Raw genomic sequence first — 24,487 nt, 5'->3', positions numbered from 1 at the left:
GTGGTGTTAGATGGGGGGTGAGGAATGGGGGACAGCGGTGTTAGATGGGGTGAGGAGCGGGGGACAGCGGTGTTAGATGGGGGTGAGGAGTGGGGGACCAGTTGGTGTTGGGACAGAGGATGGGATTAATGTTAGTAGTGACAAGGGAGGAAAGCTGCTGAATATTTCCAGAGGTGAGTGTCGGGGTCACCCCGAGCTCTGCTTCTTTCCCAGATAGATTATGAGTACCTAGGCTCTGCCTGGTGAGGGCGCTACAGGAGAGCTGGAGGAAGTTTTGCTGCTCATCCTACTTATGTGATTTCACTGGGGGACTGCAATCTGATTCTCAGTGTTATGTGTTCCTCTGTTTCTTTTCCCCCGGCATAAACAGGGAAGGAGGACATTTTCTTTATGTAATTAAAGATTATATATAGAAAATAATATCTTAATACCTCCTCTGCTGCCACTTCCAGCTACGTCTCCTCTCTATTTCCTCCCGACTCGCCTCTGAAATTCCTATTTATATCTAATATCACTTCCTCTGTGGACCTACATCACTTCCTGTCAGTATCTTACATCACTTCCTGTCTGTGCGTTCCATCTGAGAGAAGTCAGGTCACCACCTTGTGGACCATATTGTAGGGTGACCAGATTTTTAAAATGAAATCCAGGGATGTATTTTTTTTTTTTTGGCAAATGGTAAACTATTTTATGAGCATATTTCCTTGAAATGATCTATGCGGTGTATGTGGGATGTGTTTATGGAATGATTGTATGATATATATGTTATTTCTCACATTTCGTCCATGAGATAGAAAAAAAAAAAGATAAAGATACTTTTTAGAATTTTTGGGATGGGGCTACCAAAAGTTAGGAAGATAAGATAAAGGAAAAACTTGGAGGGGGGATGGGGCGGCTAAATTCAAATCTAATTCGGGCAGGAGTAATGGTGTCACCCTCTCTGTAATAGGTAAGAAATACTGCAGAGCTGCAATGTGCAAATAGTGGTGAAACACCCCCCCATATATAATTAGAATAAAATGTAAAATATGCACATTAAAGTGGAGCTCCACCCATTTTTACAAGTTGAGATGTATGTAATCCCCTTCAAATATGCTTTTGACAATGTAAACAATTTTTTATTTTAAGGAAATACCTTTAATCTTCTTTATTAATCTGCACCTCCGGGTCCTGCTGCTTTCGGCGATTATGTCATTCGGCAATTCGCAAGGGCTCCTGGGACATGTATCCCAGCAGCCCTTGCAATTCGCCTAGTGACGAAATCTCGTGTGATTTCCAGTTCTCAGGGATGTATTGCATTCAGTCCGTGCTCCGCCCCCACCCCTCCTCGCCTCCTCTCAGTGAGCTCTATGGGATGTATTGCATTCAGTCCATGCTCCGCCCCCGCCCCACCTCCTCTCAGTAAGCTCTACGGGATGTATTGCATTCAGTCTGTGCTCCGCCCCGCCTCCTCTCAGTGACTGAAAGCATTACATTCCGTAGAGCTCACTGAGAGGAGGCGGGGCGGAGGCGGGGCAGTTTGTCGGATGCATTATCCGACGATAGACAGAGAGCAGAGTGGAGAGAATCTAATGTTAAAGGGCAACGCTGACTGGAACATTAAAGGGTAACTGACTGGAAAATTAAAGGGGAACGCTGACTGGAACATTAAAGGGGAACTCTGACTGGAACATTAAAGGGGAATGCTGACTGGAACAATAAAGGGGAACTCTGACAGGGACACAGATGTAAACGGGCACTCTGACAGGGACACTGATGTAAAGGAGGACTCTGACGGGTTCACATCCATGTCCCCGTCAGAGTGCTCCTTTATATCTAGTGTGTCCCCGTCAATGTCCTCCTTTACATCCATGTCCCCATCAGAGTGCCCCTTTACATCTAGTGTGTCCCTATCAGAGTCCTCCTTTACATCTGTGTCCTTGTCAGAGTGCCACTTTACATCCAGTGTCCCCACCAGAGTCCTCCTTTACATCCAGTGTCTCAGTCAGAGTGCCCCTTTATGTGTTCCCCTTTATTATTCCAGTCAGAGTTCCCCTTTATTTTTTCTGTTCAGAGTTCCCCTTTAATATTGCGGTCAGAGTTCCCCTTTAATATTGCGGTCAGATTTCTCCTTGAATATTCCAGTCAGAGCTGCCCTTTATTATTCCGGTCAGAGCTGCCCTTTATTATTCCGGTCAGAGTTCCCCTTTAATATTCCGGTCAGAGCTCCCCTTTATTATTCCAGTCAGAGCTCCCCTTTATTATTCTGGTCAGAGTTCCCCTTTAATATTCCAGTCAGAGTTCCCCTTTAATATTCCAGTCAGAATTCCCCTTAATTATGTCGGTCAGAGCTCCCCTTAATTATTCCGGTCAGAGTTCCCCTTTATTATTCCGGTCAGAGTTCCCCTTTAATATTCCGTTCAGAGTTCCCCTTTATTATTTTGGTCAAAGTTCCCCTTTAATATTCCAGTCAGAGTTCCCCTTTAATATTCCGGTCAGAGTTCCGCTTTATTTTTCCGGTCAGAGTTCCCCTTTATTATTCCGGTCAGAGTTCACCTTTATTATTCCGGTCAGAGTTCCCCTTTATTATTCCGGTCAGAGTTCACCTTTATTATTCCGGTCAGAGTTCCCCTTTATTATTCCGGTCAGAGTTCCCCTTCAATGTTCCAGTCAGAGTTCCCCTTTAATATTCCGGTCAGAGTTCCGCTTTATTTTTCCGGTCAGAGTTCCCCTTTATTATTCCGGTCAGAGTTCCCCTTCAATGTTCCAGTCAGAGTTCCCCTTTAATATTCCAGTCAGAATTCCCCTTAATTATGTCGGTCAGAGCTCCCCTTAATTGTTCCGGTCAGAGTTCCCCTTTATTATTCCGGTCAGAGTTCCCCTTTATTATTCCGGTCAGAGTTCCCCTTCAATGTTCCAGTCAGAGTTCCCCTTTATTATTCCGGTCAGAGTTCCCCTTTAATATTCCAGTCAGAGTTCCTCTTTATTATTCCGGTCAGCGTTCCCCTTTATTATTCCGGTCAGAGTTCCCCTTCAATGTTCCAGTCAGAGTTCCCCTTTAATATTTGTATATTATATCTGTGTCCCCATGAGAGTTCTCCTTTACATCGTGTCCCCGTGCGGTGAGAGTGCCCCTTTAATGTGACTGTTCTGTAATCAGATAATATTCCGCCATTTCTCACTATGATCTCATATAAGAATAATCCGTTCCGTCCCGCCATGCATTATTCCACAGGACACCGGTCTTGTTTGTTTCATTTCAAATCCATTGTGGTGGTGTATAGAGCCAAAAAGATTAGAATTGTGCCGATGTCCCAATATTTATGGACCTGACTGTATATATATATATATATATATATATATATATATACACACATGCATACACGTCCAATAATTAGTCACCAACTTTGAGCTAGGCTTGTATTGTCAGCTGAGTCAATACTGGATGTCCCAGGGATAGATAATTTCACCCTTAGAACGATGAGGACAGTCTATTCCTTTGTTTCTTTCTTAATGAAGTTTCATCTTTAACCTTTGGGTTTCAAATCCTTATCACATCTTTTTATTTATTGACCTGGAAGGTGGGGACCGTTCAGTATTGTCAATTGTGACCGACTAGTTACATAAGACTGTAGCTTCATTTGCACTGTTAAGGGTTGGTCAATATAGTTGTATGGGGCCCGGCCTCTCAAGGTTTTTCTTCCTGCCCTTGAATGAATCGCGTCAGACAAAGGTCAGATTCACATTCAGCAAAGTTATATTTCATCAATTTTTATCATTTTATATAGATATAACCTGACAATATGCAGATGACGTACAGGTACGTGATTCTGCACAGAACGGCCGCCCCACAGCAGTACATGTATGTGGGATGGTCAAAGAAAAAAGTCTCCCTGATAAAGAGAGAGGCTATGACCTGGTGGATTGCATGGAGAACTCCTAGGCCCAGCTGAGGACATTTAGGGCCTTAAGATTGAAGATGTGGTGGATGTCTCCTTTTGGTTTGGGAACTGTGGACAGAGAAGAACTCCTGGAACTCTTCTGGCCTTAGCTCAGTGAGATAGAGTTTGGAAGACTAATGTCATAGACAGGTTGCCAAAAAGTTTAGGGCTTTAGAAAGGGCCTCCAATGGCTGTCAATGTGGTGCCTTCTCCACTCTCCATCTCACTAATAAAACCCCAATGGATGACTCTCTATGAACTGATCACATTCCAATCACCGATCATCTAATCATTGGTAATAAAGAAGACTCGGCACAGAATATTGTACGAAGAGTTTTTATTGGACAAGATCAGAATAAGCGATTACCACACAGTAATGATATGAATAAAATAAAGCTTAAATCTTTTATAATAGAATTAACAAATGTGTCAAATGTATTAATAATCATACATTGGTTGGACCAATAAAAAGCCGGCTACTTCAATAAATCTAAAGGAGCAAAAAAATTAAGCAACCAATCATCAGGTATGCATTCTTGACCGTGATGCTATTGAGGACCCTATAATCAATGCAAGGTCTCAACCCCCCCCCTTCTAAGAAGGTTCACCAGTGAAAGATAAATCCTGATTGGCTGCTGTGGGTTAATGCATGTTACAGTGATCTTTTTCCATCCAGTAGGTTAGATCTATATACATATTTATAAGTAGAACACAAAAAGAATGTATTGTCAGAATTGTTTGTCTGCTGCCCCATGTATTGTCATGAATGCCCACTTGTTGCCCCCATGTATTACCAACAGGTGCGCACACCGTGGTGAAGAAGCACGATATTACGTGTGAAACGCGTCCACCTTTCTGTATCCCGTATTGACTGTCTGCAATAAATATCATCGCTATAACCTGTTGGAGTGCCACCATTTTCATTGGTTTTATGCCCCATATATTGTCAGGATTGCCCACTTATTATCCCATGTATTGTGCGGATTGCCCACCTGTTGCCCCATGTTTTGTCTTAATTTCCCACTTGTTGCCCCATGTATTGTCATGGTTTCCCGCCTGTTGCCTCATGTGAGGAGGGATCGGTAAAGGTAGACAGTTGAGTCATGATTTTACCACCCCCCTTAAGCTTAAATGGCAGCCGGATGGGGCGGTACACATGGCACTGCAATCTGCGGCTGCTGCAAACCTCGCACCCCCCGGTCACATTGGGCAATGCTATTCAACTGAATGGGGTTGTGCCGCAACAGCCCCGATGCATACGGTTGCACCGTTCTGGCGTGGGCTTTACAGGGTTAACATAAGGGCTCCCAGCTGCCTGCCAACCCAACAGCGGGTCAGAGGGCGATGCGGGTGTAAACCAACCCCGAGTGGACTGTGGTGGTTTCACATTTGTTTATGGACTAAACAGTTCCACCCGTTACAATCCAGCGTCCATTTCCCGTAGTACCAGCAGGGGGTGCACTCTGATGTTTCATTATATTTCCTTTATTTTTAAACATTTCCCACACTCTGAACATGAAATAGGACGCTCACCCCCATATGAACTTTCTGGTTTCTAAGAAATAAATCTTTGTTTGGAAAACATTTCCCGCACTCGTAACAATAAAAAGGGCGCTCACCTGTGTGTAAGTAGGTGTTCTTTCTTACTTAAACATTTTCCGCACTCTGCACAAGATTAGAGACGCTCGCCTGTATGAACTTTCCGGTGTCTAACAAGTAAACATTTGAACGCAAAACATTTCCCGCACTCTGAACATAAATAGGGAAGCTCACCTGTGTGTATTCCCTAAAGGCTAAGAAGGTTTCCTTTATTATTAAAACATTTCCCGCACTCTGAACATGAATATGGAGGCTTAACTGTGTGTATTCTCTGCTGGTTAAGAAGGTTTCCTTTATGATTAAAACATTTCCCACACTCTGAAAATTAACAGGGAAGCTCACCCCTGTGTATTTTCTGATGGCTAAGAAGGTTTCCTTTATGATTAAAACCTTTCCCACATTCTGAACATGAATATGGAAGCTCCCCTGTGTGTATTCTCTGATGGATAAGAAGATTTCCTTTCTCATTAAAATGTTTCCCACACTCCGAACATGAATAGGGACGCTCACCTGTGTGTATTCTCTGATGGATAAGAAGGTTTCCTTTATCCTTAAAACATTTCCCGCACTCTGAACATGAATAGGGACGCTCACCTGTGTGTATTCTCTGATGGCAAAGAAGGTTTCCTTTATCATTAAAACATTTCCCGCACTCTGAACATGAATAGGGATGCTCACCTGTGTGTATTCTCTGATGGCTAAGAAGCTTTTCTTTACGATTAAAACATTTCCCGCACTCTGAACATGAATAAGGACGCTCACCTGTGTGTATTCTCTGATGGCAAAGAAGGTTTCCTTTATCATTAAAACATTTCCCGCACTCTGAACATGAATAGGGATGCTCACCTGTGTGTATTCTCTGGTGATGAAGAAGGTTACCTTTTTGGCTAAAACATTTCCCGCACTCTGAACATGAAAAAGGTCGTTCCCCTGTGTGAATTTTCTGGTGCCTAAGAAGGTTTCCTTTGTGCCTAAAACATTTCCCACACTCCGAACATGAATAGGGAACCTCCCCTGTGTGTATTTTCTGATGGCTAAGAAGGCTTCCTTTATGATTAAAACATTTCCCGCACTCTGAACATGAATAGGGACGCTCACCTGTGTGTATTTTCTGATGGCTAAGAAGGTTTCCTTTATCATTAAAACATTTCCCGCACTCTGAACATGAATAGGGAAGGTCACCTGTATGTATTCTCTGATGGCTAAGAAGGTTTGTTTTATTATTAAAACATTTACCGCACTCTGAACATGAATAGGGGCGCTCCCCTGTGTGTATTCTCTGGTGCTGAAGAAGGTATGCTTTATGACTAAAACATTTCCCGCACTCTGAACATGAATAGGGAAGGTCACCTGTGTGTTTTCTCTGATGTCTAAGAAGGCTTTTTTTGTGTTTAAAACATTTCCCGCACTCTGAACATGACAACGAATTCTCTCCTGTATGGTATAAAGAAGTTTCCCTGAGATGAGATGGTTTCCCGCACCCGTCGACACTGTCAGATATTAGAGGACTATGTGAAGTATCAGGAGATTCCAATGATCTCCTCCAATGGTGAGGTCTGTCATGTATATTATGAGGAACGGGATTTACTTCTGGAGAAGATGCCATGTCATTATCTTCTGTAGTCACATCTTCCTCCGATGTCCTTCTATTCCCACCACAGAGTCCGTCTGTCAGAAGACAAGAAAAATTACCAAGAGTTTTCCACACTCATATACACTGCTCAACACTTTATAATCAGAGTATAGCATCAAGTCAGGGAAACTCCTGGGATATTCATCTGCTCAGTCAAGTAGCAGAGGGGGTTGTTACCAACAGGTGCTCTAGATGGGCAACAATGAGACGACCTCCAAAACAGGAATGGTTTTACAGGTGGAGGCCACTGACATTTTCCTACTCATCTTTTCTGAGTGTTTTTTTCTTTTAAATCAGAAAAAGTTTTATTATAAAGAAAGAAAAGTCCATTCCATTCGGTACACAATATTTCCGCTTTGTACAGTCATAGACACAGCGATCGTAACCTTCATATATAGTCACTCCTGCATGTTTCCATTCACCACCTCCACTGACTCCACCCATCCCCCCCAACATCTCACTGACTCCACCCACTCCCCCAACATCTCACTGACTCCACCCACTCCCCCAACATCTCCTTGGCCTGCGCATTATCCTGTTCTCTCCTGTTTATTCATTCCTAGGACTAACATATGTTTAAACATAGAAGTAAAAATAACACAAAAAACAGACAAGAAACAAACAAAGCAACTAAAACAACTCCACATCCCCCCCCCCCCCCCCCAACCTCAGTGCAATGCTCATGTACTACAATACTTATAGGAAAATGTAAAAGGAGAACCTCCCAGGAGAACCTCAGCGCGGCAGTGTCTCCCCCACACAGACTCTCACCCAGGTCCATACCCCAACCTCCCCCACCCTCTCACCACTGCTTGTCGTCTGCTAGGCATAGACTTCATTTGTTACCTCCCTAAGTATCAGGGGACCTCAACTCACCCCTCTAAGGTGACCGTCACCTTCACTGGTGGCAGACCACAATCACCTCCGAGAAGAGTAGATGGCCTCTCAGTCCAACCCTGCCATATAACGCATCCTCTATTCAGGTATGTGGCTTTGTAAAATAGCAGCATTGTGTTCATTGGTGACTTCCAATACTCCACCGATGGCGCTTCGCTCTTCCCCCAATGCTGAAGAATAGCCTTGCCCGCATAGAACAGAGTAACCGACAATAAAATTCTTTGTGCTCCAAGAGGTGCCATTTCCTCCACCAAACCCAGCAAACACACTGCAGCATGAAAGGTACCCTCAATGTGGTCCTAGGAATAATCTTTGAAGTGTTAATTCTTTTGGACCAAGGCCAGGGGTATCCAACCACATGTCCCACAACTTTTCAAATTTACCCGGACATCCACGTCTTTTAAAGATGTAGCACCCTCCTAGTCAGGTGATAGAGAGTGAGTATAGTTTTTGTCTCTGTCTGCCTATCAGAGGAGCAGCAGGTAAATTCTATATTGCACTCTGCTTATCAGGGAGCAGGATCTGTGAGTTAGGTCTGCTCAGTGTGCCCAGTGTGTGATTCATCTGGTCTAAGGGAGTGTCCCCAGCTGATCCAATGGGGAGGCACATTGAATGCTGGAGGAAACCTGGCCAATGACACACAGGCTTTTGATACAGCCCCAGGGATTGGCACAGATGGGTTGTCTCGGTGAATTGTGGGGCAGGGTATAAAAAGCCAAGGGAACATGAGGTAGAGGTCCTTTGGCGGGAATAAAAGTCCCAGAAGGAGGGTGGTGGCTGCCTCCTCTTCTGTAGCAGTGGGTGATGGTCACAGGCAGTCGGCCTGGTAAGAGGCTTGGTGTGACGAGGCTGTGTGGGACTTCCTTTATATTCCGAAACCCCACCGCAACCAATCAAAGCCGGAGTTATAGAGAACCTTCCAATCTGTGAAGGCAAATTGGAACTTTGGGCGGGCCATCTATATAGACAGAGTGGAGGTCCACCACCCAGACAGATCTGGCCAGGCTTGGTCCATCCGTGTAAGAGACTCAGAGGGGAAAGTTGTGCGAATCCCACATCCTGACTACTATTGCTAAGGACACAGGATGCTGAGTTTAGTGAGGCTGGCTAGCCTGAGTTTGCTTACTTGCTTACAGAAGAAGATGGGCTGGAGAGCCCGAATGTAAAGTGTACAGTGATGTTTCAAGTTTCACCTTTGTTGCTAGGGCCCAAGCCCTATTTCCAATACCCCTTTCCCTTCTATCCTTGCAAAAGGGATTGGGAAATCTACAATTACCACTGCTGAGTGATTCCAGTAAAGAGGGCCAACCCTCCAACTTTAAAGAAGAAGAGACCCTTACTAAAGGAGGACTCTAGTGATACTATAACTGTGCTAAAAAGGAGATCCTTTGGGCCATCGGGCCAGGATCATGTACCACCTCAAGTTAAAAGGACACTCTGTGGAGTAGTTAGGTCATCGGGCTGAAGAGGAGAATTCTATGCAAAGAGACTCTTTTTACAAAGATGCCTTGTGAAGATACTATTGGGCCAATGGGCCAGTAATGGAACTTTGTTGGGTTGAATGGGTAGTGGCCTGAGGTCTCTTCGGTGCGGGGTGCCCTAGTGCCAGGGGCCCCTGAAGAGACTGTTAACACCCACAAGTCTGACAGGTTGCTCAGACTCCAGCAAATACCTTGTCCTTAAGAAGACATGTAGCCTCGGTGCTACAGGTGTGAGGGACACTGTGAGCATCAGTCGGATGGACTCCACATGTCTTCGAGAACTTGTGGGCTTGGCTGAAATGGAAGAAGAGTCAGTGCCCGGGTGCTAAAGGGACTGTGTCTGTTTCAGTCACTCATTGTGGCTAGAAGGTAGATAGTTAGCTTGACAGGGTTTGGTTGTCACCTGTACAGGAGTGGAGCTGAATGCCTAGTCAAGCCTAACGGAAGTGATATCTGCCAGGATGTGTAGCTAGGGATCTTGGGTGAGAAGGTCGCCTCTGAGGAGAGGGCATTCTCACTACATTAGGTAGAATGTTGTTAATATGCAAATGTTGGAAGTGCTAACCTTTAATTCTTCCTTTGCAGGATGTCTGGGTCTGGCAAGGCCCTCCATTTGTGAAAAGTGAATGTTATAGTTAGCTAGTTAGTCAGGTTGACATGTTACCCACTCAAGCAGAGTTTTGTTTCATGGGGGGTGCATTAAGTTGTTTTGTGAATATTTGTGTGGCATATCTATATTTTTCTACATAATTTATTATATGTACATTTGTTATTCCCCTTTTCCCCCTTTTCCAGGTTTGTGGGATACTCCCTTTATTTTTGTAGGAAGTTTTTGTAAGGGACGGCTGCCCCAGAGTCAGTGAGGACATGGCTCGTCTGGTGGGGGGTGGATGTAGCACCCTCCTAGTCAGGTGCTAGAGAGTGAGTATAGTTTTGCCTCTGTCTGCCTATCAGAGGAGCAGCAGGTAAATTCTATATTGCACTCTGCTTATCAGGGAGCAGGATCTGTGAGTTAGGTCTGCTCAGTGTGCCCAGTGTGTGATTCATCTGGTCTAAGGGAGTGTCCCCAGCTGATCCAATGGGGAGGCACACTGGATGCTGGAGGAAACCTGGCCAATGACACACAGGCTTTTGATACAGCCCCAAGGATTGGCACAGATAGGTTGTCTCGGTGAATTGTGGGGCAGGGTATAAAAAGCCAGGGGCACATGAGGTAGAGGTCTTTTGGCGGGAAGCAAAGTCCCAGAAGGAGGGTGGCGGCTGCCTCCTCTTCTGCAGCAGTGGGTGATGGTCACAGGCAGTTGGCCTGGTGAACCAGTGGAGAGGAGCTGAACCCAGAGGTCCAGGAGAGCTGACTGGAGGAGTTAGGGCACTGCGAGAATCTGGAAAAACAGTATCGTGAGTACAGAGGATCTTGCCCAGGGGTCTGCCCAGGAAGGGAACCATCTGGAGTTTATAGTCAGTGGACCGGTGTCAGCTAGTACAGAGAAAGGGGGTACTGGGTGATTACCTTGAAGAGAAACATCACTAGGAACACTTTTCTCAGCTTCATTCAAGTGGCAGGATGAAGTAGCAGCCTTGCAGCATTCTCAAACTAGAAGTCCTATGAATTGTGAATAGTTAGACAATTGGAGTATCCCACTCATCCCTTCTCCTATCCCAATATGAAATAAAACCACAAAAACTATTACCCCTAGACTGATCATTGACTGAGCCAAGAACATAAAGTGTTAAGATTTCTGCAAGTTCTGCAAGCAGTTGCTACGGGGAACCCAAGGGAATCCTTACAGTGTGAAAATTCAGCAGTCCCCTAGGGGGCAGTGCTACACCTTATATACCATTCTTCATTTATTCAAGAAGGCTGCCGGGCCAGGGGGAATCGGGGGCCCCTCCCTTGGCTCTTTCCAACCACAACCCCACATAGGCACGCGCTCATTCATCCGGCTCCTTGCTGGTGAGCGTCTTAGCATTTACTTTTGCCATCTCTTAGTAAATTGAGGCCTCTTTGTGGGATTGCCCCCTTCTCTTTCACTCTCTCATATTCTTTGCTTGCCTGACTTTCCTTTCTTCCTCTCTCATACCATCTTTGCCTCCCCTCTTTTTATCTCAATTCTCTTCATACCCCCCCCCCCCACTACTTAGGGCAACACCATGCTAAACTGGATCTCCCAGATCTATTCTGCCCCTGTCGCCCAGGTTAGGGCGAACGGTATCTTATCGGACTACTTCACAATTAGGAATGGGACAAGACAGAGGTGCCCCCTGTCACCCTTACTCTTCGCATTATCACTAGAAACCTTTTTATGTAGAATACGCCTCCACCCGGATATCTCAGGCATGACTGTTGGGGTGACCCAGCAGAAAATATCAGCATATCCAGACGACATGTTATTTTCCCTCATAAATCCCATAATTTCTCTACCGAATCTTCTTCACGAAGTTGAGGCATATGTTTGAAGTTATGGGAGTAGGCTTATCAAACCCCCTCCTCCACCAACTGCAATTTAATTTTAGGCTAAAATGGACGAACTCAGCGCGGAAATACCTGGGCACTCTCATACCACCCAAATTTTCACACATCTTCACGCTCAACTTTCTCCCCCTCCTAAACAAAAGTCCACATTCTATAAGATAAATTGAATTCTGGCCTCCATTAATGGTTTGGGAGATGCAACGTTATTAAAATGTGCATACTCCCTAAGTTCCTATACCTCTTTCAAGCACTTCCAATATTCATCTCTTCACATTACTTTAAACAAGATGACACCCTACTAGTGGATTTTATCTGGGCACATAAGCGACCTAGGCTATGTAGGAGACTTCTCTTGCTTCCTAAACGACTAGGTGGACTGGCAGTGCCGGACTTATGCAAGTACTGTCAGACTACACAATTGGGGAGACTCAGACTGGTGTCATCATGGTGAAGCAAAGCGTTGGCCCAGACTAGAACAGGCCCAATGCAACATACCCCTCCATAGAGCTCCATCGTGCCACCATTCACTACCAGACTCCATAAGACGCCATCCCCTCATAGGTCACACGATAAGAACCTGCTCTAAATTATTCACACAACTTTCACTTTCCCCGACGCAATCGCCACTGACACCCATACTGGGGAATCCCCAGTTTACCCCGGGCTACCAAGATAAAACATTCAGGACATTGATGGAGTCAGGCTATTTCCAAGCCTCCCATTTTTCAACATCATCTCGTTGGCCTGCACTCAAAGACCTCATGGACTCCTTGGGACCCTACCGTCTAGATTTATGGAGGGCATTGCAACTCCATAATTTCTTAAACTCATTGCCACCTCCCAGTGAACGCAACACACAACTTACACCCTTCGATGAACATTGCTCTCAAGACAGAATACTGACACAGGTATTATCCATGACCTATGCATTACTGATCACACCCCAGGGGACTTACCAACCCCCATTCTTAGCTAAGAGGGAACGGGATTTAGACTGTAACTTTAATCCAGACCAACAAAATCACATCATTCTGTTTACATTTACATCATCCATCTGCATGTAAATACAAGAAACCAACTTCAAACTCCTAACAAGGTGGTACCGCACGCCGTCAAGGTTGAGCAGATTCTTCCCCACACTCACTGATCAGTGCTGGAGATGCCAGGAAGGGCCGGGGGACACTCCTACATGATTTTTGGTTGTGTCCTAAACTAGAGGAGTTCTGGAAGACAGTACGTGAAATGTCTCAGAGGTTTATAAACCGACCGTTCCCCAATGACCCTGCTCTCTTCCTTCTCCATGCCTCTAACATCCCGGCCCAGACCTATAAAAATTCTGTCATTTGTCACCTTCTAAATGCTGCTAAAATGTGCATCCCTCTTAAATGGAAAAACACACAGGCACTGACTGTTGGCATGTGGCTCAAAAAGGTCGAAGAAATAAATAGAATGGAAAACCTTGTTCTCTCGACACGTCCCCAACACGAACGATAAACCAAAACCTGGAGTCAATGGAATATATTTGTCCTCTCTAATGAAGGCTGCTCTTTAATTAAGGGAGGCAATACTAAAGAGACCTCATGTTGAGTTTGGGGGAGCTCTAAAATATTGGTGGAAAGTATTGCTGATGTAGGGCCATAGCTTTACCAATGCTAACCCTCCTAACCCCCAATCCCCCCCCCTTTCACACCTCCTTACTCCTCCCCCCTCATCCCACCTACTTATCCTCTTCTGCCTCTCTCTAGGTTTCTTTTACTTCCCTCTCTCTTTCCACTACTTATTCACTTTACTTCTTCCTTCTTCTTCTATACGTTATGTGAAACTGGAACAGACAACTCCGGGAACTTTCTAGTCCTGCATAACTCCTCCCATTAGAGGAATTATAGAACACCTCTTATTCTACGACCGATGTAGATCTCAACCTTATGACTGAATTGTCTTCAATGTTGTAATACACTGTCTCAGCATATGTTCTATAAGGAATGTTACTGTTTATTATGCCTGGAAGTTGTCTTTTATATAAATAAAAGAATTGAAAAAAAAAAAAAAAGAGATCTGACATGGATCAATGATACAACCTTACCCAACCAAACATCACTAAGTAATAATGCGATTGAAATGATAACAATTTTATTGTTTGGAACATGACGTTATATTGAGGATTGGAGATGGACCTTTCATATGGTGTACAGTATCTTTTCCTCATTTGTTTGGGATAGGACGTTAGACTCAGGCATGGGGCAGAAGACCCAAAACTCATAACCTAGGTGCCTATATCATGCACATTTTTTTGCCAGCCGAATCCCAGAATCTCCATAAATCCAGTCTAGATACATAAATTGTGTCTGCAGCACAGAGAAGGAAGATTATCCGAGAGAAATACAGGAATACAGGACGGGGAACACAGCTCAGGAAAGTGACCAGGGGATTACAGGCTGATATCACCCAGTCCATGCCCTACTCTGGACCAATCAGTGAGCAGTATGGGTGGAGGAATGTATTTAGTGTTAATGACCCACCTGTGCTGATCTTTGTAGGAGTGTCCTCCTCTATTAATGTCCCCGTTATTCCATCCTCCTCCATAGACTGCTGATCATCCCTCACATACCTCTCTTCTTCTTCTGCTTTAACTTCAAATTCTATATCGATTGGATCTCCACTCTAAATCAAGAAAATGAAAGAATATCATCTGTAAAATATAAGATTTATTATTGTGACATAAAAATCCACACATTGTCTCCATGAGTCTGTGTTTTATAATCTCTGTCTCACCGACCTTGTAACATTGAGGGATGGTGTGACCTTCCTGTGTGGAATCCCGGGAATACAGAGGACGGGGACATCTCTCTGGTGGGTTCCTGGTATTAGGTGGCTCCATCATATCCTTGTGTCCTTCTGAAAACTCCTCCATCACTCCATACTCCTCATCCTCCTCTTTATACTCTTCTTTAACATCAATATTATCATCCCCGAGGTTTTCACTCTGAATATATAATAAAACATTTCTTGTAACAAATATACTGTATATAAATCAGAACTACCAATCATTGTCAATCATCTACCTGATGATGGTGGGGGATGGTGTGACCTTCCTGTGTGGAATCCCGGGAATACAGAGGACGGGGACATCTCTCTGGTGGGTTCCCATTACTGGATCCATCTGTAGGAAACACACACACTGACTGAATACATTGTTTCTATGTGTTTATCCGATGATGGGAGATCTAGGTGGATCCTCCGTACTGCTCTCTCCTTTACAATAAAGTCTCCTCTTACCCGGTGATTTGAGGAGCGGCTGATTCTCCATCATGACGTCATTGTAGAAGTGGATCTACAGATCCTCAAACATAAATCCATATACCCAAACAGTTTTTGTATTTAGTGGCCATCACTCACCTATGCTGATGTCTGGAGAAGATTCCTCCTCTTTAACTTTGTCCATCATCCCAACCTCTTCCCTGAACTGCTGATCCCCCCTCACATACGTCTCTTCTTCCTCTTTAACCTCATCTTTTATATCTATCAGATTTTCATTCTAAAACAAACAAAATAGCAGGGAATGGTTGCTTTAAAATGTGAGCACAAACAACCTTATACCGAAAAGTGGAATATATCTTCATACAGTCAGATCACTTTTACGATCTTGACATCCATCTTCACCTACCTGATGATGGTGAGGGATGGTGTGACCTTCCTGTGTGGAATGCCGGGAATACAGAGGACGGGGACATCTCTCTGGTGGGTTCCCATTACTGGATCCATCTGCAGGAAACACACACACTGACTGAATACATTGTTTCTATGTGTTTATCAGATGATGGGGGATCTAGGTGGATCCTCCGTACTGCTCTCTCCTTTACAATAAAGTCTCCTCTTACCTGGTGATGTGAGGGGTGGCTGATTCTCCATCATGACGTCCTTGTAGAGATCCTTGTGTCCTTCTAAGAATCTTCTGAGAATCCTCCTCACCTCTCCGGTCAGGTCTGTGTTTTACTAATAGAGATAAGAGTGATATCATGTGACCTCCCAGAATCCTCCTCACCTCTCTGGTCAGGTCTGTGCTTTATTAATAGAGATAAGAGCGATATCATGAGAGTAGCGAGAGAAAGCAAGGTGGCAGCGTTGGGTCTGGGTGAAGAGTGGGGGACAGAAGCGTGAAATATGGGGTGTGAGGAGTGGAGATCTGCAATGTTGAATAAGGGAATGAGGACTTATCCCCAAATCCATCAGCCCTTGTTTCATTTCAATGTCAGTTACTATGCACGTCCGGGAGGGGTTTGACCCCACCTTTCTGGTCCAGTTGACCATGTTCATTCTCCAACCAATTTAACCTTTTTGACGAAACAATGTTTATGATGTTGTTGTCAGATTGCATCTCATTTTTTCCTGATGTGCCTTAACTCTGTTTATACTGCAACCTCTTCTTAAATAAAGAAAAAAAAAAAAAAGAATGAGGGAATGAGGAGTGGGGGACAACAGTGTCTGTGAGGGTTGTGGAATATAGGTGAGCAGTGTGGGAAGGGGGGTGAGGAGAGGGGAACAACAGTGTTGGATGAGGAACGAGAAGTAGGGAAGAGGGGTGATAGATGGGGGTAAGGAATGGTGGATGGCGGTGTTAGATAGGGGGTGAGGTGCGGGGGGACAGCGGTGTTAGATGAGAGGTAAGGAATGGGGGACAGCGGTGTTAGATGGGGGGGTGAGAAGTGGGGACTGTGGTGTTAGATGGGGGGTGAGGAGCGGGGGACAGCGGTGTTAGATGGGGGGTGAGGAGTGGGGGACAGCGGTGTTAGATGGGGGTTGAGGAGCGGGGGACAGCGGTGTTAGATGGGGGGTGAGGAATGGGGGACAGTGGTGTTAGATGGGGGGTGAGGCGTGTGGGCCCAGTTGGTGTTGGGGCAGAGGATGGGATTAATGTTAGTAGTGATGAGGGAGGAATGCTGCTGAATATTTCCAGAGGTGAGTGTCAGGGTCACCCCGAGCTCTGCCTCTTCCCCAGATAGATTATGAGTACCTCGGCTCTGCCTGGTGAGGGCGCTACAGGAGAGCTGGAGGAAGTTTTGCTGCTCATCCTACTTATGTGATTTCACCGGGGCACTGCAATCTGATTCTCAGTGTTATGCGTTCCACTCTTTCTGTTCCTCCGGCATAAAAAGGAAGGAGAAATTTTTCTTGATGTAATTAAAGATTATATATAGAAAATAATATCTTATTACCTCTGCCACATCCAGCTACGTCTCCTCTCTTCTTCCTCCCAACTGGCCTCTGAAATTCCTATTTATATCTGACATCGCTTCCTCTGTGGACCTACATCACTTCCTGTCAGTATCTTACATCACTTCCTGTCTGTGCGTTCCATCTGAGAGAAGTCAGGTCACCACCTTGTGGACCATATTGGGATTTTTGTACTTAGCGTTCTTACGGTGATTGCATTTGTTCCTCGCAGCAAAACAGTTAAGGTACTCTCGGAGATGTTTTGGTTATTTGCTCTAACAGGTAACTTTTAGGACTGGCCTTCAGGGTGTTCTCCCTTCATCTTCCTCCGAACAGTATCAGCATTTCTTGCTAGAAAACTACTTAGAACCCCAAACATTATAAATTTTTTTTATTTTAGCAGAGGCCAAAGAGAACAAAATGGCGGTCATTGTAATTTTTTATGTCACACAGTATTTGCGAAGCGGTTTTGCAAATGCAATTTTTTGGGGGAAAATACACTTTAACCATTCCACCAAATGGACATACCCATATGTTTTTGGGGTTCAGTGGTAATAGTGGGGTGGTGGGTGCACCTAAGGGCATCATCCCGGTATCATTTTGTTCAGCCGGCGATTCTGTACAACGCAGAAGTGATCTGAGTGGATAATTAGCAACTCGATCACTTCTGCGGATGATGGAAGGAGGTTCCACCCCCTTCCCACCGCCTCTCCCGGGCTCTCCGGTCCCATCGTGGAGGTCGGGAGCGATGTGGCCAGTGGTGATGGCTGCCCTGTACACAGAGATAGGAACTGACATCATTCCCCTCGCTCTGTAACCCTGGAGACCAGGAGCGGCAAGTATTCCCCACTTCCGGTTCTGCCACTTTGTTTACCTGGACATCTAATCTCGGCTTGATCGGCTGCAGGGGGGACCAGAGGAGAGATTTGGAGCTCTAATAGACCCCCAATCTCCCCATTAAGAGGACCTGTCATGCCCTATTCCTATTACAAGGGATGTTTACATTCCTTTTAATAGGAATAACTGTGATAAAAAAAATTTAAAAGGAAAGTGTGAAAAAAAGGAAATAAATAGAAAAAATGTAATAAAATAAACAATAAAAGAAAAAAATTGAAAGCGCCCCCGTCCCCGTGTACTTGCACGCAGCAGTGAACGCTTATGTACATCGCGTCCATTTATGTAAACGGCGTTCAAACCTCACATGTGAGGTATCACCACGAACGTTAGAGCTAGAGTAATAATTCTAGCCCAAGACCTCCTCTGTATCTCTAAACTAGTAACCCGTAAGAATGTTTAAAACGTTACCTATGGAGATTTTTAAGTACAGAAGTTTGGCGCCATTTCACGAGTGTGCGCAATTTTAAAGTGTGACATGTTAGGTATCTATTTCCTTGGCATAACATCATCTTTTACATTGTAATAAAAAATTTGGCTAACTTCAGTGTTTCTTTTTTTTTTTAATTGTTGAAACAGTGCCTGAATAGACCAGATACGGAAACGGTTAAAATTACGCAAACTACGATACTTAAAAATCTCCATAGGCGACGCTTAAAAAGCCTTCACAGGTTACCTGTTTAGAGGTACAGAGGAGTTCTAGTGCTAGTATTATTGCTTTCGCTCTAACGTTCTCTGTGATACCTCACATGTGTGGTGCGATTACCGTTGCATGACTTACGTATGCGTTCGCTCCTGTGCACAAGCACTGCGCAGGGATGGGGTCTCTTCAAATTTTTTTTTTCTATATTACTTTTTATTTTTACACTGTCCCTTTAATTTTTTTTGATCACTTCTACTCCTATTACAAATAATGTAAACATCCCTTGTAATAGAAATAAGGATGAAAGGTCCTCTTTATGGAGACATCTGGGGTCAAAAAGACCCCAAATCTCTCCCTTAACTTTAAAAGCAAAAGATAAAAAAAAGATTTACTTCCAGCCTTGACCAGAACTCATGTTATGACGTTGCTCCGGTCCTCCAAGGTCATAGAGGCGATCAAAGAGTATCCACTCTTTGATCGTCTATGAGAGCAGCCAGCCGGACCATCGGATCATTTTCCAGGCAAAAACGGTAAGCCCAAAAACACCGGCAAGCACCAGGAGGGGGAGGAACATCCCTTCCCGCTGCTTTGGAAAGCTCATGAACCGCTCAGAATGGTTTCATGAGAAAGCCAGCCGCCAGCTGGAAAAACCAATACAATGATAGCTTCAGCCATAACCCTGGTAAACCACAATGTATACAATGAGGACACCAACAATGGGGTCCACTGACACAAACGATGGGGCACAATTCATCCCACTAACACCAATGATGGGGCACAATTCATCCCACTAACACCAATGATGGGGCACAATTCCTCCCACTAACACCAATGATGGGGCACAATTCATCCCACTAACACCAATGATGGGGCACAATTCCTCCCACTAACACCAATGATGGGGCATGATTCCTCTCAATGAAACCAAAGATGGGGCATTGTTTTTTTCCCACTGATAGGACCCTTTCTGCTCCCAATGCCAATGGCCACAGTCTAGCCCCTCCCTAAAATCTGAAGGACAGTAAACTGGCTCTTTTGTTTAAAAAGTTTGGCGACCACCCCCCCCCCCCCCCCGGTCTAGAAAAACGCCACTATGAGCTCCAGACTTCTCATGCAGAAGCAATAAATTGGGTGACCCTTGGACTGAAGAGTCCGAGCCTGGGAAAAGAGAGTTTGAAATTTATCTTGGGGAACAAAAACTCTGGCCTGAGATCTGTTTAGGATGAGACCCAGATATTCCAAGCCATGAGTTGGTTCCAGTACTGAGATCTGAAGGTTCGGGATCCAGTTGAACCTTTGCAATGGCAGGACAGTTCTAGTTATGCTGTCAGCCAGAACCTGAGTGAATGGAGGTCTTCCAGATATCCCAAAATGGGAATGCCCTGGGAGAACAGCAAGGCTAGGCCAGGCAGGCAGGCAGGCAGGGCCAGTGCCTGGGTGAACACTCAAAGTGCATATTCCCTACTACTGAATAGGATTCCTGAGCCTCCAGTTCAGGGACAACCTGATTTTCTTGTACAAAAGTTTTTATTAAAGGAAAAGCATAAACATACATCAGAGCAAGGTATGTACGTACAATGGGAAAAATGGAACATATATAACAGATAGCAGCAAAACAAAATGCAAACATAGGGCATGAGCTAACATTCAATGCTGTAAACTAGATAGAATTTGTCAGCAAAAATTAGTAAAGTGGGGACCAAAAGGCCCCCAGTGACACATAGTGCAAACAACAACAGGTGGAGCAATCCGAGTTCCATCAATCAGATATAGTCATGGTCGTAGAGTACCAAGCAAAAAGAAGGAGTAACACAGAATAGATAAAGGGAAAAGAAAGGAAAGAAGAAATGAAAAAGGAAGACAAACAAAGAGGGAGAAGACAATAGAAAGAGACAAAGAGAAGAGTGGGGAGGGGAGAGCAGGTCCTGCGGGGCGAGCACTCGGAGGGCATTAAATGGAGAGGAGAGTGGTCTGAAATCTAGAAGGGACAACATTCGAAATCCAGGGATCCCCCACCTTAAGAAATTTGTCATGAGAATCAGAGGCTATAGCGGTCAGTTTTTCATTGATTAGGATATCATTCATACGATTTTTGACCGCCTCAAAACTAAGCAACGGGGTCTTCCAGGAGCGGGCTATTGTAAATTTTGTAGCAGTAAACAAATGCTGGGCCAACTGGCGGCCAACTGGCGTTGCCTACGGGACAGGTCTGGTATAGGTTTGCATAAAAGCGCCTCATACGGGTCCCTTTTCAAAGTGACCTAAAAAATATTACAGAGCTTTGTTTAGAAAGTTTGGAGACCCCTTGATCTAGAAGAACTCTACAGATGAGCTCCGGACTTCTCATGCAAAGGCAAAAAGTTGGGTGACCCTTGGACTGAAGAGTCCGAGCCTGGGAACAGAGAGTTTAAAGTTTCTCTTGGGGAAGAAAAACTCTGGCTTGAGCCGTGTTTAGGATGAGACTCAGATATTCCAAGTGATGAGTTGGTTCCAGTACTGAGATCTGAAGGTTCAGGACCCAGTTAAACCTTCGCAATACCAAGACAGTTTTAGCTATGCTATCAGCCAGAATCTAAGCTAATGGAGGTGTTCCAGATGTCCCACAATGGGGATGCCCTGGGAGCACAGCAAGGCTAGCCCCGGGGGCCAGTGCCTTGGTGAACACTCAAAGTGCAAAAGAGAAGATGAAGCAGAGAAGATGAAGCAGAGAAGCTGAAGACTCACAGCAAAGTGGAAGAATTGCTTGTGGGCCAGGAAAAAAAGGAACATTCAAGTATCCATCCTTGATGTCCAAAGTGTTTAGAAAGTCTCATTGATTATACAGGTATTGGCAGGAAGTGTTAGATAAGCGAAATTCTGTATATGATATTGTGCTGACTTTGGATCCAGTTCTATTTCTTCTGGGGTGCGTAGATTCTCCACAATTAGTCATGACCAGGTAGTGGCTATTATGAGATCACTTTTTTACAGTGAGGGTATAAAGTATTTGACCCCCTGCTGATTTTGTACATTTGCCCACTGACAAAAAAATTATCAGTCTATATTTTAATAGTCGGTTTATTTTACCAGTGAGAGACAGAATAGCAACAAAAATGTCCAGAAAAACGCATTTCAAAAAGTTATAAATTGATTTGCATTTTAATGAGTGAAAACATGACTTGGTACTTGGTGGCAAAAGCCTTGTTTGCACACATCTCAGGAGGGATTTTGTCCCACTCGTCTTTGCAGATTCTATCCAAGTCATTAAGGTTCCAAGGCTGAGGTTTGATAACTCAAACCTTCAGCTCCCTCCATATATTTTCTATGGGATTAAGATCTGGAGACTGGCTAGGCCACTCCAGGACCTTAATGTGCTTCTTGAGCCACTCCTTTGTTGCCTTGGCCGTGTGTTTTGGGTCATTGTCATGCTAGAAATCCCATCATCCATGACCCATTTTCTATGCCCTGGCTGAGGGAAGGAGGTTCTCATTCAAGATTTGACGGTACATGGCCCCGTCCATTGTCCCTTTTGATGCGATGAAGTGTCCTGTCCCCTTTGCAGAAAAACACCCCCAAAGCATTATATTTTCACCCCCATGTTTGACGGTGCGGATGGTGTTCTTGGATTCATAGGCAGCATTACTCCTCCTCCAAACATGGTGAGTTGATGCCAAAGAGTTTGATTTTGGTCTCATCTGACCACAACACTTTCCCCCAGTTCTCCTCTGCATCATTCAGATGTTCATTAGCAAACTTCAGATGGGCTGTACATGTGCTTTCCTGAGCAGGGGGACGCTGCAGGATTTCAGGCTTTCACCACTTAGTGTTTTACCAATTGTTTTCTTGGTGACTACGGTCCCAGCTGCCTTGAGATCATTGATAAGATTCTCCTGTGTAGTTCTAGGCTGATTCCTCACCGTTCTCATGATCATTGAAACTTCACGAGGTGAGATCTTGCATGGAGCCCCAGACAGAGGGAGACTGACAGTTATTTTGTGTTTCTTCTATTTGTGAATAATTGCACCAACTGTTGTCACCCTCTCACCAAGCTGCTTGGCGATTCTCTTGCAGTCCATCCCAGCCTTGTGTAGGTCTAGAATCTTGTCCCTGACATCCTTGGACAGCTCTTTGGTTTTGGCCATGGTGGAGAGATTGGACTCTGATTGCTTCTGTGGACAGGTGTCTTTTATACAGGTAACAAGCTGAGATTAGGAGCACTCCCTTTAAGAGAGTGCTCCTAATCTCACCTCATTACCTGTATAGAAGACACCTGGGAGCTGAAAATCTTGCTGAATCATAAGGGATCAAATACTTATTTCACTGAATAAAATGTAACTTAATTTATAACTTTTTTGAAATGTGTTTTTCTGGATATTTTTGTTGTTTTTCGGTCTCTCGCTGTTAAAATAAACCGATCATTAAAATTATAGACTGATCATTTCTTTGTCAGTGGGAAAACATACAAAATCAGCAGGGGGTTAAATACTTTTTTCCCTCATTGTAGCCAGTAAGCTGATAGCCTCACGTTAGGTTTCACCCAGTCCTCCTACCCTCGGAGACTAGATCTGGGAAATGGATAAACTAATGTTTGAGGCATATACTCATGCTCAATGTAATGCCTCCCGGAACTTTGAAAAAGAGTTGAAGAAATGGAAGGATGCATCACGTTCCAAATTTAATTTTAATCCTAACTCTAACTTATAATAAAGGTTGGGTATGTTCTCTCTTATTGGTGGAGAAGGACAGGTCAGGGACAGCCTGGTTTTCAGTGCCAGGTGACTTGGACTGTCCACAGAACGGACCGAATTGTCCCACAATGACACGATGTTGTGTTGTTGGGGACAGGAATGGAACTGGGCAAATGGAACTGTCTAGAACAGTGGTCTCCAAACTGCGGCCCAGGGGCCAGATTCCCTTTGCTTGCTTTTATCTGGCCCTTTGGGGAATGATTTCTCCCACTGACATCAATGATGGAGCGGAATTTATCCCAATGACACCAGTGATGGGGCACAATTCCTCCCATTGGCACCAACAATGAGACCCACTGACACTAACAATGGGGCACAATCCCTCCCATTGACACCAACGATGGGGCACTACATTACATTAACTGAGAATTGTGCGGTCGTGCGACGCTGTACCCAAATAAAATTGATGTCCTTTTTTCCCCACAAATAGAACGTTCTTTTGGTGGTATTTGATCACCTCTGCGGTTTTTATTTTTGGTGCTATAAACAAAAAAAAGACGGATGATTTTGATAAAAAAAAAAAAAAAACATTTTTTACTTTCTGCTATAAAAAATCCAATAAAAAAATGTAAACAAAATCAAATTTATTCATCAGATTAGACCAATATGTATTCTGCTAAAATTTTTGGTTAAAAAGAAAAATCGCAATAAGTGTTTATTGATTGGTTTGTGCAAATGTTATCGCTTCTACAAACGATGGGATATTTTTATAGAATTTCTTGTTTTTTTAATTTTTTTCTAGAAATGGCGGCAATCAGTGACTTATAGTGGTACTGCGATATTGCGGTGGACAAATCGCACAGCTAACTGATACTCTTTTGGGGACCAGTGATACCAATACAGTGAAAAAGATTTAAAATAAATATGCACTGTCACTGTACTAATGGCACTGGCAGGGAAGGGGTTAACATCAGTGGGTGATCAGAGAGGTAAATGTGTTCCTAGGGAGTGCTTACTTACTGTGGGGGGAGGTGCTTTAACTGTGGGAAGGCAGAGATCCGTGTTCCTG

At 44.3% G+C, this 24,487-nt stretch overlaps 1 protein-coding gene and 1 pseudogene across 2 annotated transcripts in view; one reads left to right on the top strand and one right to left on the bottom strand.

The window, feature by feature from the left end:
• Positions 1-24,487, top strand: part of LOC309550248 (uncharacterized protein) — a gene marked incomplete at its 3' end in the record, with an annotated part of 251,308 nt that overhangs the window by 187,650 nt on the left and 39,171 nt on the right. The window lies entirely within an intron of this gene.
• Positions 1-24,487, bottom strand: part of LOC309549784 — a 41,634-nt pseudogene that overhangs the window by 12,174 nt on the left and 4,973 nt on the right. The window contains exon 2 of the transcript in view: positions 5,827-6,889. The product of the transcript in view is annotated as an uncharacterized misc_RNA (transcript). The remainder of the gene's footprint in view (positions 1-5,826; positions 6,890-24,487) is intronic.

The sequence above is a fragment of the Pelophylax lessonae genome (assembly GCF_965119305.1).
Source record: "Pelophylax lessonae genome assembly, chromosome: 3".
NCBI classification, from domain to species: Eukaryota; Metazoa; Chordata; class Amphibia; order Anura; family Ranidae; genus Pelophylax; species Pelophylax lessonae.
Note: the sequence above shows the minus strand (reverse complement) of the source record. Positions and strands in the feature narration are given on the sequence as shown.